Source organism: Neopsephotus bourkii, unplaced genomic scaffold (assembly GCF_033783945.1).
Source record: "Neopsephotus bourkii isolate Nb327-2 ecotype Australia unplaced genomic scaffold, CSIRO-AGI_Nbou_v1 NB_1292, whole genome shotgun sequence".
NCBI lineage: Eukaryota > Metazoa > Chordata > Aves > Psittaciformes > Psittacidae > Neopsephotus > Neopsephotus bourkii.
In genome coordinates, this window is record NW_026901776.1 from 2431729 (window position 1) to 2446869 (window position 15141).

Consider the following 15141-nt stretch of genomic DNA (forward strand, 5'->3'; position numbering starts at 1 on the left):
AACACTCTTTTCTGCTTGCATTTGTTTTTCTCACAAATAGTCAGATGTTATATACAGTGATGTATGAATTTGGAAAATTATGAACCACTCTCATCCTTGTTGGATATTCTCTGAAATCATTATGAAGAATGAATGAAACTGCATTCTTTAGAGGTATTAAACAGCAGAAAACTCCATAAATTTGGTCTCATTTTGTCAGGTGTGCATAGTGGTTGGTATTAGTGGGACCTTGATATGAGCCATTAGCACGATTTTGATTTTGCTTGTGTTAAAAGGATCACCTGACTCTGTGGAGTGATGTGTGATTCACGCTGATTTGCACAACAGAAAATCAGATAGAATGCAGTAGGTTATGCCAGACTAACTTGATAATTTTTTTAGACAAGATAAATAATTTTCTTCACAAGGGTAATTAATTCTTCAGGCTTGTTCTTTCGGGGGCTCAGTAAAGCTTTTGCCACAGTAACACACGGGGAATCGTTAGTTAAGATGAAGAGGCTGTGGATGAGTACAAGAATGTTAATACAGTAAGACATGGGCCAAAGGGAGACAATAAGGTGTGTTGCGCTGACAAACCATCAGGCTCGATGCATACTGCCGGTGAAATTCCTCAGGGAGAAGCAGTTGCTCAGCCTTGGCCAAAGGGAAGGAGGATCTGCCAGCTGAGACTGTCGCTGAGACAATGTTCAGAGGCGCTGCCAACACTGCCTGACAAGTATCTGGTTATCAAACATAAAAAAATGGAGTGACCATAAGGTCACAGTAAAGCATAAAGTGAGAAATGCAGTGAGGCAAAATAGGAAAAGACACCTAGGAGCTAAATACAGGAATGTCTGCCATGAGCTGGGGGTTATCAACTGGAAACAAATGAAGCAAAAGAAATACTTGTTGGTACTATTTGGCCAGAGGGTAACTACTAGGGAGCAATGGGATAGGGCAGTGAAAACAGCAAGGTGAACACCAGCTTACGGTCCAGGACACGCTCATTCCTTCTAAGCCCTTTCTAACTAGCTGTATCAAGCACTTTGTCTAGAACTGGTATATAATTTCACCAATATTGAAGGAAACTGAACTCAAAAATAAATATGATACACAAATGCAGCTTGGATAAAAAAAGAGAGGAAGAGACCTACTTTACAAAACAAGACTAGGAAAGCACAGATGTAGCCCAACAAAACTATGGAGGGGGCATTACAAAGATCTTAAACCACAGGAGAATGGTGAGGCCAGTATCATAGGGCAATACAAATGGGTATAAAGTATTCAGAAATAAATTGAGACTTAAAATTAGAAGTTCCTAAGTATTACAGACATGAGGTTCTGCTGTTGCAAAGGAGAAAAAAAGGAGGGACCAAAAAGTGAAAGATTATCTTAATCATCTGAACTTCTAACTGAAATCGTGTGATTCCTGATTCCATTTGAATGACGGCACAGATGAGGAAGTGCCCAAGAAGGTACTTCAAGGATAACTTCAAGGGGTGCTAAACAGAGATAACTGAGTTGATTTCTTGATGAGACTATTCAAATCTTAGCTGTGAATACACAACCACAGAGCATCCAGACGATGACTGCACAGGCTCTGGGAACAATAATTGCGTGCACACAGGCACAAAAAGCACAGGAAGCCAAGGATGCAGGATCAGCATCTACAAAGATGAGGTTGCAAATTCAGTGGTCCTCAACAAAAAGTGTGTGTTGTGCTTCAGGTTGTCCAATCATCCAACTTCATGATACTCACTTGTACGGCCCAACTTTTCTGCACCACTGTTCTCTGCAAGGGCCAGGATGTTCATGGAGACTTGGTCTTGGTCATCCAGGGCATCCCACACAACAGTTAGGGTTTAGGTTGTTCAGTGAGAGGAGAAATAAATCAAGGCATTGAGAAATGCACAACTTCCCATGCCAAACTTTCTTCTTATTCCCTATATACCTCCTGCAAGATAGTCAAGTAGTATTTCCTAGTAAAAAACCCCAGAACAGAAAATACAAAACAATACAACACAAAACAACAAACTAATCCTTACCTTTTTCCCTTCTTAAGAATATATTGTAAAGACACGTATTACATGTAGGAACTGTGCTGTGCAGGTTGAACCTCTGGTCTCTGCTCAGTCAAAGATCTTGTCAAAGTCAATGAATATTTTCCATAAAGGGTATTATTTAGCAGTGTCACTGCCAAATTTATTCTCCTACCTTAGGCGTCCCTAACCAGCTCCTTGACTGCCTTGACACTTACTTCTTTATACAAGACATTATCCAATATGTGTTTTCTAGGATCATTGATTTTAATGTGCACTTGCTTACTTTAAAGGCTCATTTTGCATGACTCAAGGTTAAATATATTTATGGTGCACAATTGTACTGGGCAACTGATTTATAAAGTATTGATATGTCTCTTAAAGCAAAGCAAATTCGAAGCCAAGCTGATCTCAGCTTGTTTTGAATCTTTTTCTTTTTTTAAAAAAAGCATTTTCTAAAAAACATTCTGTACTATATACATAGATGATTTTTGCCACAACCTCAGAAACTGATGAGGTTATGGTAGACACAAAACTACGGACTTTTTGACCCTGATCTAATTATACTGTGATTTACCATTTGGGATTTTTTTACCCCCCTTTATGTGGTTTATGTGCTAATATATTATCCACCTCAACCTGAGATCTTCTTAGCTATATTTTGTGTGCTCACAAGTGGGAAGCCCTTGAACAAATGTGACAGCTAATAGAAGAGACAGAAGGGAAAAGACAGTCAAATTATCTACAGCTTCACTAGACAAAAAGAAATACACTGTTTGTAATATAATCTTACAAAACAGAGGTGCAACTGATGACCACACCTCCACCATGCAGGGATGCTGAGGTGCAGAAACTCCAAGGGCAACTGTACTCTGAAGGGTGACCTGAGAGGATTCCAACACACCATGGGGGCTCTGAGCTGCTTTGAAACGCCAGCCTAGCACTACAGCGTACGGAGTGAATTCTGGCACTATTTTTAGGTGCAAGGTAAAAGGAAAAACAAAGATGGGCAGTAAAGTAAACATATGCAGAGCTTAAGAACTGAAGAATCTTTGCACACCAAAATCTTGATTTTTTTCCATGTGTAAGAATATTTTTTTTCTTTCTCATCCCATGGGTATTTTTTTAGAGTGTGATTAATTGCTCACTTGAATTCATTGAAAACCAGCAGATTCATAGCGTGGAAACTTTAGTACCCAAAATTGTATATATTCTTTCACAGGCTCTTGTCATGCCCACTTGTCACTGAGGATCCTTGGACATGTTATGTGAAAATCCCAGTGCAGCTGGGGTGCAGGGGACTGAGGCCACCCAACAGCCAGGGCTGGCTGTGCTGCCGCAGCAGAAAAGAACCACTGGCCAGCAAATAACACTTCCTCACCACGACAGTGAGGTGCAGGTCACACCCCAGGCTTTTAAATTTTCTTTGAGAGTAGCAGGCAATGGAAATAGTATTACTTAGAAAACTGATAGAGAATTAGGACCCTCTGAAGTACACACTGCCATTTTATTTATATTTTCCAGAGCACCAGTTTATAAACTTTTCTGTGTAACCAAGAAATACACCAGCAGGCAAACAGAACACACCCAGCTCTGTTATGTCATAGAATCATAGAATGGTTCATGTTGGAATGGACCTTAAATTTCTAGTTCCAACCACCTGCTGTGGGCAGGTACACCTTCCACTAGACTAGGCTGCTCAGAGCCCTGTCTGACTTGACCTTGAATGCTGCCAGGGATGGGGCAGCCACAGCTTCTCTGGACAACCTGTTACAGTGCCTCAACCACCCTCAGTAAACCATTTCTTCCCAATATCTAATCTAAATCTCCCCTCTGTCACCTTAAAGCCATTAGTCCTTGTCCTGTCACTATGTGCTCTTGTAAAAAGTCCCTTTCCAGATTTCCTGTATGCCCCCTCTTGGTACTGGGGGGCTGCTGTAAAGTCTCTCCGGAGTCTTCTCTTCTCCAGGCTGAAAAAGCCCAGCTCTCTCATCCTGTCTTCATAGCAACTTAGGGCAAGAAATGCAGATCACAAAAACAAGCGTAAAACTCTTAACTTTTTTTGTGCCAAACAATTTCAAGTTACATTTATTAATCTTTTATGACAGAAGAAACGTGGAAGTGAGACAACTCAGTTTGATTTATCATGTACATTTACAGGATCTTCCGAAATGTGAAAAATACGTTCTTTTGGTTCCACATGTTTTAACTGTGCATTAATACATTATTTAGCTTTCTGGAAGTTCGTAGCATATGCTGATTAGCTGAAAGGGAAGAATATTTAAAGCGCATCTTTTGAAAGACTGCTAGTAATGAAGCACTACCATATTAACATATATTACAGAGCTCTATGATGATATCTGACTTGGCTGATGTTATATGCCCCATTAAGAGGCATATTTAATATGCAGTGGAAAATTATTTACTTTCCACAAACAAGACCACCATCTTCAAGCAACAGCTGCTCATATGTCTCAATTAACCACAATAAAAATAGATACGAGGGAAAAAAAAAAAAAAAAGAAAGAAAAAGAAGAAACCGTTGCAGACTAATGGAAGACTTCCCTTCTCCGCACAGTCTCATTTCGGTGAGTCCTTTCTGCCCCGCAGGCAGTTTGCAATGGTAGGGGATGGTTTCTGTAAAGCTCTGTTTTGAACGCCTGCACCCGAGCCCTGGGGGCGCGGGCAGAACTCCTCCGCGCCAACCCAAGCACAGTCCCACCGCCTCGGGGCCGATGCGGACCGCCAGACACTCGGCATCGAGCCTCGGAGGTACCGCTCGGTGGCTGCAGACCCCCCGCGCGCCCCTTGTTGCCACCGCCTTCGGGATCTCGGTGGGGTACCCCCAGGGGCACCCACCCGGACCGAGCCGGGCCAGAGGGGCGGGGCTGGGCCCTGTGAGGTCAGCGGCGGGTGGGCCAATGAGCAGCTCGGAGGAGTCAGGGTGCCCCTTGTGCGGTGGTTGCATGGGGAGGGCGGCAGCGGTCGGCGCGGGGCGAGGGGTCCCGGAGCAACCCCGCCCACCCCGCGGGCGAGACTGAGGGAGCCGCTGCCGCTGCCCCTGCCCCTGCCCGGGCGGGCACAGGTGCGCCGGTGGCGGCGGGAGCGCAGCGCCCTCCTCCCGGCGGCGTCCGGCGGGGAATGTGCCGGCCGCCGGGGGCGCGCCGCCCGTGGGAAGAGCGCTCCTAACGCCACCTGGGCGCCGCGGGGAGCGCCCGGCTCGGCGCGCAGCGGAGCGGAGCTGGCGGCGCAGCGTCGCAGGGAACCGGGCAGGTAGGAAAAGAAACGCCGGTTCGGGAGGGTCTGAGGGGTTTTTGTTTGTGTTTCCTCTTTTATGCGCGGGGTGCCGGTGGCGGGGAGCGGCGTGCGGGATCACCCGGGCCAGCAGCGCAGCGGGGCTCCCCGCGGACAAAGTTGCGAGAATGGTCCTTGCGGGCGGCTTGGAGAGCCGCAATACCCTCCTGCTGCTCCCTCTCCACCCGGGTGGGGGGCTTCACTTGGGGCTGCGGAAGCGGCGGGTGTCGCCGGGGGCTCCTCGGACCGCGGCGGGGCTGCCCTCCCTGCAGGGGTTCGGAGGAGAGGCCGCTTTGCTCAGCGAGGCGAGCTGCCGGCCGCCCCGCCGTGTTCGCCTGTGTGAGCTCGCTCCTCCGGTGGGCTCGGGGACCGCGACCGCACAGCACGACTGTCCCGTCCTGTGGCGGCTCGCACCGGGAGCTCCGGAGCTCGGTTAGACGTGCTACTTACTAGGTGCTGGGTTTGTCATGTGGGGCAGCGCGGCGCCCTGCCGCGGCTCCGCGCACTGTGCGGTGTGCCTCTTCTCTGGATCAGGCGCAGTTCCTCGGGGCTGTGTCCCGGGGTGCGGGCTTCCATTCAGCGGGAGTTAGGAAAGCTATCGGCAGGCAGGGGGTGCGCTGCCAGCGCACCCACAGGAGCGTCTGAGGCAGAGCCCAAGTATTTACTGAAAACCAGATCTCGCCGTGTTCCCTTCGTTGTGGAAGTCTCAGGGCTCACGTGTGCAGGGCTATGGATCTGCTCTTGTGGGTGTTATTACTGATTAACGGCCTTCTGATTGTCTGGGATTACTTTTGGAAAAATGCAAATCCCAGCAGATATCTGTGCTGACCATATATAGCAGTAGTCACAGACAGAACTGTAACTTCAATATTGCTGACACATGTTGAGAAACTTTAAAAAATAGCAAACAAAAGCTAGGGGTATGTCCTGAGGATGTTTTTGCCCAAGTAATAAATTATCATGTGTTTACACCCTACACTGACTGAAATGTTAATACTTTTTATTTACATGCCTATATGCCTCAAAGCTAGTGAATGATGTATTGGTTTTATTTCATCTGCTTCTGTATATTTAATCTGACAGTGTTTGGTTTTCTTACTTGTGTTGGATCAGGACTGCAGCAGGTAACGCTGCTTTATCGGGAATGGAAGCCTGGTGGCTTTCAGAAACATGTCTCAGCACTGAAGCAAGCTGGTCACTCGTACGGTAGCAAGTCTCCATGACATGAAGAAGTATTGCAGGCTTTATCTGATGCTGTGTGTCCTAAAAAGTTTTCACGTTTTTCTCTCTCCTTTTTTTCTTTAATTTTTCTTTATTTTTAATAGTCCTGTTATTACCAGAAATTTTTACATGTACATTGTTGTCCTGTAAAGCAATATGAAGATTGAATTTTCCAGTGCTGCATTTCATTCAAAGTGATGTATTTTTACTTTAGTGCTGTTTGTGTGTTAAGAGGGTAACCAGCTTTATGGAACAAGAATGGTTGACTTGAACTGAAACACTGAAAACCATTCTCTTGGACTGTACTGGATGTAGCAGTTTTGTTTGATTTTTAGTAGTGAAGCAATGAAATACTCCGGGGATAATCCAGTATGAAATGCATTTGACTTGTTGCCAGCTGTATCAAAACAGGTTGCAAGTTTTCTTCTACCAGCTGCACTCTTCCACCTAACCCAGAAATTCAGTTTTGTAGCCTTTCATGTTTCATTCACAAGAAATAGAACCTAATTCATTGCAGAAACTGTTGTGAGATGCAAATTCATGTAACTTTTAAAGTAGATGAATAGTAACCTGCAGAGGGAAGCCAGTTGTCTACTTTATATCATGCATCCGTATATTGTCAAATGCAATCCATTTGTACTTCTGTTACTGAAAGAAATTTAGATTTCATCTCACTCATAGTAATGCTACTCTAGTAGCAGTCTCAGAAGTAGGTTTTTGTGGTGAAAATCAACTACGACAATATAAAATATCACAGGCATAGTTCTTAATGGGTGTCTTAAATTGCACTTTGAAGTATTAGTATTAAGAATTAAAATGTCTTAGTTAATTTGTAAGCTGGTCTAAAAAGTTATCACATGATGCTTCATTCTAAAACTATAGTCGCTGCTTTAAAACAATCCAACCTCCTTTTCTTGAATTGTTTGGATTTTAGCATTATTAATGTTTTCAGGATCCAATCCTGAAATGCTAAAGAAAAAAACTTGTGAGAACTAAGGCAGAAATTTCTTCTACATAAATATTACAACGTTATGATTCTTACGTTTACACCTTTCCTTCTCCTTCAGTCTTAATTTTAGCAGACAGAAAGCCTAAACGCATACTTTGTGCTGGCAGTTACTGTGCTTACAGAGTGTTATGTGACTCAAAGAGGAAGGGGAAGTGGTGCAAAAGGTGCTTGACACTAGAAAAGAGTTTGAAGTGATCTGAATGACCTTAAGTAATTTTGTCTGTTATCATATTACAGCTTGTTTGCCCTTAAGAAGAGATAGTGCTCTGAGGATAAGACAAAGTGCCTGTGAGATACTTGAAGGCAATGAAAGCTCTGCTCACTGCATGTAAATGCATGGTTGATGAGTTTAGTACCTAACAGGATAGAACAGTTTACTAATATTATTAGTATCCCTGACTGTAGTGGCAGCATTTCATTTAATGAAGACATAATTTGGCTTTAAAATAAGGAGCAGTACGGATAACAATATGTGGGAGAGGATACGCAATGCCATCTCAGTATCCTCAGCTGTATTTAAGTACCTTAGTTTGTGAATATGTAATAGATGTTTAAATGGATCTGTAAGCTTAGAATGAAAAGAAAAAGTCTGGTTAATGCTAAAAGTAGCTTGATTTGCAAATTCTTTCAACAGTGTTGCTGTCGCCTCTGTGACTTCATTCTGTGTCTTCATTCAGTAGAAGAACATCAGTTCTTCTAGGCTGCACGGCTGCTTGTAGCATGTGAAACTGTCAGATGCTGAGAAGGGTGTATATCAGCTACACCTCTAGATGCACAAACTGTGCCTCTAAGCCCATTCAGCAGAGAGTGTTGTAGAATATATATTGTGGTATGTTCCTGATGGTGTTGGGGTGCAAAACAGAATGAATGAATTTAGTATAAGCTTTGCATGCCAAATTTAGAATAGGATTTCATGCTTCGGAGTTATGTCTTAAGAGAGGATAAGAGTATGCTGCAACACTCTACTCCTTGTGCCTTGGTTGAGTGTCATCAGAGCACAACTTTCTGCATGCAGGCCTGGCTAGGAGATTGAGTGAGGGCAAGGAAAAGCCATTCTCCAAAATATTAATTGTTGAAATTCCTGTGTGTAAAATAGGAGAGGATGGAAGATTAACCCTCTCATCCATTCCAAGTATATGGTTTCATGGTGGAGGCATCAATTAGGGTAAAGGAAAGTAGGCTGAAGTGAATTTGTTTATTAAACATTTGTAAACTAAAGGCAAGGTCTTTTCTATGGTTGGAAATGAAAAAAAAAACCCAAAAGATGTCATTTGTGTTACAAATGATAAATTTTCGGTTGCTGAAATGAGAGCTAGAGGCACTTTGATACTTCTGGAAATCAATCTTGATAGAGATAGCTATAGAGAAATATTTAATAATATGGCTACAGTATGGATTATGGGAAAATGTTTTCCTGGATATGATCCAAAAATGTGTCCACTTGTCAATGCCATTACCTTTCCTCTTCTGTTTTCTGTGCTTTAGTTCTGAAGTCGGAGCAAACAAACCCCTAACTGTTTAAATCAGAAAACATTCCTGCAAGCAAATTCAGGGTTGTTTGGTTTTTTTATTTTGCTAGGTGCAGTACAGCAGTGTAGCCACAGTGCTGAAGAGCTCCATGCAAATCAACCATCTCATAATTTGCCTGGTCTCTGTTGCGAACACTATGCCTGGTATCGGTATCCAAGAGGTTGTGGCTGCTCTGCTAGTTTGTAGCAAGTTCTTGTCAGGGTAGTGAATGTGCTTGGGGGATACAGGATTGTCCAGTTGCAACAAGCAGTTGATGGAATTGTGCTGTAAAATGAGTATTTCTGATTTATTTTTTTTTTCCCTTCTTCTGAATAACAAGGCAGGGTGTGATGACGTGATAATCTTTCACCATGTGTGGATGATAACCTGTCCTTCTGCATTCCCAGTATATCCCCATGGGAAAAGATTAACTGTGATGTGCAAACGGTTGTAATACAAAAAGTCAGAGGTTTCCCACTTGTAAATCCATAGAAGTTTGAGAATTTGTTTTGGGAGGGCTTAAAAAAAAAAAAGGCAGCTTGGAGTTTCTAACACATGCCTCTGCTCTGCCTCACTTCTGTTAAAGAAAGTGATCTATCATGATACCTGTGGTTGGGTAAGGTGTATTATGCAATGTTGTATGCCTGCTTAGCTCTAGCTGTGTTCATTTGTACTGTTCCATCCCATACTATCTTACTCAACAGTATCGGGTGTTCTGGAGCCATATGCCATGAAGGCTGTTTGTGGGTGTTAGAGTTCCATGTGAGATGTAAAGGGACCCTTTCCAGGTCAAGCCTGCAGTCCCCTTATACTAATGTCCCTGTCTCACAGGGTGCCATTAATTGTGAAAGGAGCCTCATCCCTGTGCTCTCTTAAGGATTTCCTGAAACACAACAGGGGCTGGGTCCATCTGAGGGTGTTCAGGCAGCAATGTTCATGCTGCACATACTGAAGCATGAGATACCCATTATGCTTGGTTTTGTAGCTGCGAGCTCTGTATTGATCACTTATGCAAAATCTTACTGCTTTTTTTTTTGGCCAGAAGCCTTTTAGCACTCTACCGTGTTTCTCTCATAAAAATTAATAGTACTAATTGCCACTTCTTTTATCATTAATTTCTGAATCAACACAAAGTATTGCTATAGCAACAAATCCTTTCGAACTTCACTGCAGACAATTAGTAGGAAAATTCAATCTCAGTATGTAATAAGCACAATAGTAAGGACTATTCAAAGGATTAAGAAACTTTCTTTTTGAAAGGGGAGTAATGCAGACACGCAAAACTGTCATGGAAGAGCAGAACTTAAAAATTTTCAGAATTATCTTTTTATTAATCATCTCAAATTACTGTACAAAGGTGCATACTTGCTTCTAACAAAATAATTAGAGCACATTGTGTGTCCTCAGACATAAAATTCATCACCCTGTGGAATACTGCAGATTTTTATCTCTGATAATCATGTTTCACCACAAACTGCTGCATCTTCTCTCAAAGGGTGTCTGTTCTTCAGTCTTGACAGTGGCTGTGCAGGAAAGCCCTAAGTAGGTTTCAGGATTAGTTGGACATCAAGCAGTCCAAATTTATGAGGTCAAGATTAGATAGTGCTTTATCTTTACTTTTTTTGCCAGCTGAAACATCCTTCTTTCTTTCATTGAAATGGATTGCTATTTGCATTTTACCTTCTAATCTCTCTTGATAACAGGCAGACAAGGGAAGTTATCCATATACATGCACACGCACACAAAACAGGAGGCATAAGGGACATGGAAGTGCGAAATACCTGAGGAACAGTGGAATAAAATGGAACTGTCTTGGACTGTGAGTCCGTGATCGATGTTATTGTCTGTGATAGACTGAGGTAGTGAAAGGTTATAAATTTTTAGGAGGAGCCAAGTTTCTGAGGATGTCAGTTGCGGTGGAAGAAGGGAGCATATGCTCCCTTCCTTATGTGAAGGGAGCATAAGGACAGGTGAAGAGTAAGAACAAGAAAACTGTAAATTAAGGAAATTAAGAGGATAGTCAAAGGAAGAATAGTGCTTGTAGAAGGCAAGTCTGAAGGATCCTGTGACTCTTGCATGTATACAGGACAAAGAAAATAAAGTGAAGGGTAGAAGACCCAGAAAAATGGACCAGCATAACTCCAGGTGCCAAGGGAAGAACCTGACAGTGGCAGACATTCTGGATGTGGCAGTTTTGGGTTGATGTGTAGACTCTTGCTTCATCTTATGCAGTGGGTGATGGTGCTACAGCAGATGCTGAGGCTGGTGGTTCTGTGTATTGTTAAAGTATGTTTCCTTATATGTAGTGCCCCTGACACCCACCAGACTTTCTCTGTTAACCTTGCAAGTAATAACTGTAAAAGGCAAATACTGAAAATGCAGTTATATGCAAAGCCTCAGCTTTGTCTCGTCAGAGCAGCTCTTTTTGGAGAGCCCTCTGCACAATCAAGTTACTGTTTTCAAGCAGTCAAAACTTAAAATTTCTCTTCAAGTTGTATATCTTGGTTGTTCCTTTTATTAGCATAGCAGTCTGGTTTTATTAACTGGGAAACCTTAAAATTCTGTACTAAAAGCTAAAAGATCATTAGAAAAGCCTATAGTGAAGAAACGCTGAGTGTGTTTTACTTCCAGGATTCTTGAAAGAAATCATCCCTGGAGTATCTATGTATGTAAATATCTTTCTAAAATACTTACTACAGAAAGAATCTCCCATTAACTAGAGAATGAGCAAACTGACTTTAGCAAAGTGTCTCTTAAGGAGGACTGGAAAACAAAATAAAAATTGGAATCTTATCTTGGCTCTGAAGCTGCTAAGGTAAATTCGGGAAGAAAGAGGCTTGATGGGGGATAGAGTTGTTTATTTCAAATGCCTTTGTATCATTTTTATAGTTTGTGGTGGGGTTTGTTGTTTTTGTTTGGTTGGGTTTTTTTTGTTTGTTTGTTTTTTTTTGTACAAAATTGTCTTGGGCTTTCTGTAGCAAAAGATGCAAAAGTTCACTTTTAAGAGAAAAGATGTAGATTTTCTCCAGAAGAGAGAAAAACATTGGCTCTGGTGTCCGGATGCAGTATAGAAAACCTAACAAAGAATGATGAAAAATGAAAGGAAAAGGTCTGCATCGAAGCAGACAGTTGAATGTGCTAACCTTCAAATGCGTGTGGAAGAGAAGCTTATAGGACTACTACGCTATGGGTACAGGGTTGTGATGTAGAAAATAGTTGCGAAAAATAATAGTGTGCAATGCAAAATAGAAAAGTGATGAGAATTAATTTGTAGCTCTGTTTCTGGAAACTGCAATTCAGTAGCTACTGGCTAGTGATGACGTGGTAGGCAGAGGCATTGGTTCTACTTTCCCTTGGTCTTAAACTGCACTGTGGTAAGGGAATATATCAACAAAACTGAAGACAGTGTTTGTCTTTCTTGTTGATAGACAGTCACAGGTATGTGCCTTGGATTGTCAGATTTTCTCTTTTCAGTCATAATATCTATGAAGACCAACAAATAAAAATGCTAGCGACTATTACTTTTGCTCCTGTTCCATATCTCCCTTCAAAAAATTGGAGAGTTTTGTGAAAGCAAGTACATGAAAGGTGAATTGTACTTTTCAGAAGAAGCAGACTGTGTTTATACTTTTCACTATGGAGTCAGTAGTCTCAGCCTCATTCAACTAGATGAAAGCTGGTGGTTTTTTGTTTTTTGTTTTTTGTTTTTTGTTTTTTTTCAAAAGGGAATACTAGGGGCATAAATGTGCAAGATTGAAAAAAAGATGCATTGGATTTGTGTGGCAAGGTTTTGGTAGCGATGGCTACAGGAATGGCTTTTATGTGTAGCTCCTAGAAGCTTCCCCTGTATGGGATAGAGCCAATGCCAGCTGTCTTCAAGAGAGACCTGCCACTAGCCAAGACTGAGCCCATCAGTGGACAGTCGTAATTCCTCTGGGATAACATATTTAAGAAGGGAAAGAAAAAAGCTGTACAGGAGCAATTGCCGTCATAAGAGAGGAGTGAGAATATGTGAAAGCAACAGCTCTGTAGACACCAAGATAATTGTAGGAGGGGAGGAGGTGCTCCAGGTGCTGGAGTAGAGATTCCCCTGCAGCCTGTGGTGCAGACCATGGCGAGGCATGCTGTGCCCCTGCAGCTCATGGAGGTTCATGGTAGAGCAGATCTCCATTTGCAGCCCATGGAGGACCCCACACTGGAGCAGGGGGATGGCAGAAGGAGGCTATGACTCTGTGGAAAGCCTGTGTTGGAGCAGGCTCGTGGAAGGACCTGTGAAGAGAGGACCCTACCCAGAGCAGGTTTGCTGACTGACTTGTGACCCCAAGGGGGACTAGAGTCCACAGGAAGGACCCATACTGAAGAAGTTTGTAGAGAATTGTCTCCTATGTGAGGGACCCCATGCTGGAGCAGGGGAAGGGTGTGAGGAGTCCTCCTGAGAGGAAGAAGGAGTGACAGAAACAAGGTGTGATGAATTGACCACAACTACCATTCCCCATTCCCCTGTGCTTCTGGAGGGGAGGAGATAGAGAATTTGGGAGTGAACTAGAGCCTGGGAAGAAGGGAGTGGTGGAGAGGTGTTTCTGAGATTGGTTTTTTATTTTCTCATTCCCCTATTCTGATTTGATTGGTAATAAATTAGATTAAATTTTCCCCAAGTCAAGTCTGCTTTGCCCTTGACAATAACGAGTGAGTGAACTGTCTTTGTCCTTAACATGACCCATGAGCTTTTCATTGTGTTTTCTTTCCTCTGTCCAGTTGAGGAGGAGGAATGATTGAGCAGCTTGGTGGGCACCAGGTGTCAGGCATGGTCAACCCACCACAAAAGGTTTCTAAAAACAGCAGTAGATTTGTACATCCTTGGGAAACGGTAGGAGATGAAAAAAAAAAAAGGTCTAGTGGATTTAATACCTAGAAAAATTTCAGTTAATCTTTAAAGACTTTCTGCTGCAGTCTGTCTAGAAATTTCTGAATTTATTCCGCAGTAATGGTAGCTTGAACTGGATCTGATGGGCAAAACTTGAACTAAGCTACAAATTTTTATGAATTTGTGCACAAACCTGTTGTGATTCTTTCTGTTTAATGTCCAAGCTCTTTGGAAACTGTTGATTTTTTTTTATTTTTTTTTGTCTGATATTAAACAGAGTGATCAAAGATATTGGATACTTATTTTACTGGTAAAAATTTCATAGAAGTAATCATTCAAGCCTAATTTTCATTATGATTCTGAAGATCATATTTTACATGAGGTGTATTTCTTGTAAGCACAATCAAGTCATTTGTTATTAAAAGCACATTCTTATGAGCTGCAAAGAGTTTAAGTTATTTACTTTTCCATCCAGTTTGGGGAAGAAAAGTGTCATTTGTCACATTCAATTCTGCATTCAGCATGATGTATTACCATCCGTGAATAAAATACTGAAGCTGAATAGGTAGCATGATTCTCACTAGAGTGTTGTAGTCTGTTCCCATGCCTCCTCCCCAGATAACAATATTAAATTCTAAAAAATGAAAATGATGATTCTGAAAATATTTTCATTCCTGAAGAATGCTAAGAAAGCATGGATTTAGTTTTATAGGTTTGTACGGAACATTTTATTGAATTAGATTGAACCTCCCACCCCCAAAGTGTAGGACTTGAAGCCACTCATGTAAGTAAGTGTATGTCGAGTCCACCATCCAGAAACATGGTTCAGTAAATAGGTATTTGCAGTGTGGAACTCTTGCAGAGCACCACACATTGAAGCTTTTCAGGGCACTTGTGAGCAAATCTGCTGCTGCCAGGAGCAGCTTTTGAATTATGGATATAGTAAAAGAAAACTTTTAAATGCTTGAAATAGAAGAATGAGGATTATGCGACTTGTTGTCTGACAGCAATGATCAAGAGATCCATTAAGATCTGGGAATAGCTGAAGATGTTGAGGCCTAAAAAACCAGATATGATCTCAACGTATTTGAAAGGAAATAATACACACAAAAAAAGTACACCTCACCTACTCTGTTTTCCACAGCATTAGCACACATACAAAATTTTAACTTGCAGTCATATTTGCAAGCTAAGAAAATTAAGGTTCAAAGGTAAATGTGGTCATA

At 42.2% G+C, this 15141-nt stretch overlaps 1 protein-coding gene across 2 annotated transcripts in view; it reads left to right on the forward strand.

The window, feature by feature from the left end:
- Positions 1-4974: 4974 nt before the first annotated feature.
- Positions 4975-15141, forward strand: part of CHRM3 (cholinergic receptor muscarinic 3) — a 268978-nt gene continuing 258811 nt past the window's right edge. Inside the window, exon 1 of one of the 2 annotated variants that reach the window (XM_061365733.1) lies at positions 4975-5291. The gene's annotated coding sequence lies outside the window, so the exon portion shown is untranslated. The remainder of the gene's footprint in view (positions 5292-15141) is intronic. The other variant, XM_061365732.1, reaches the window with a different exon arrangement.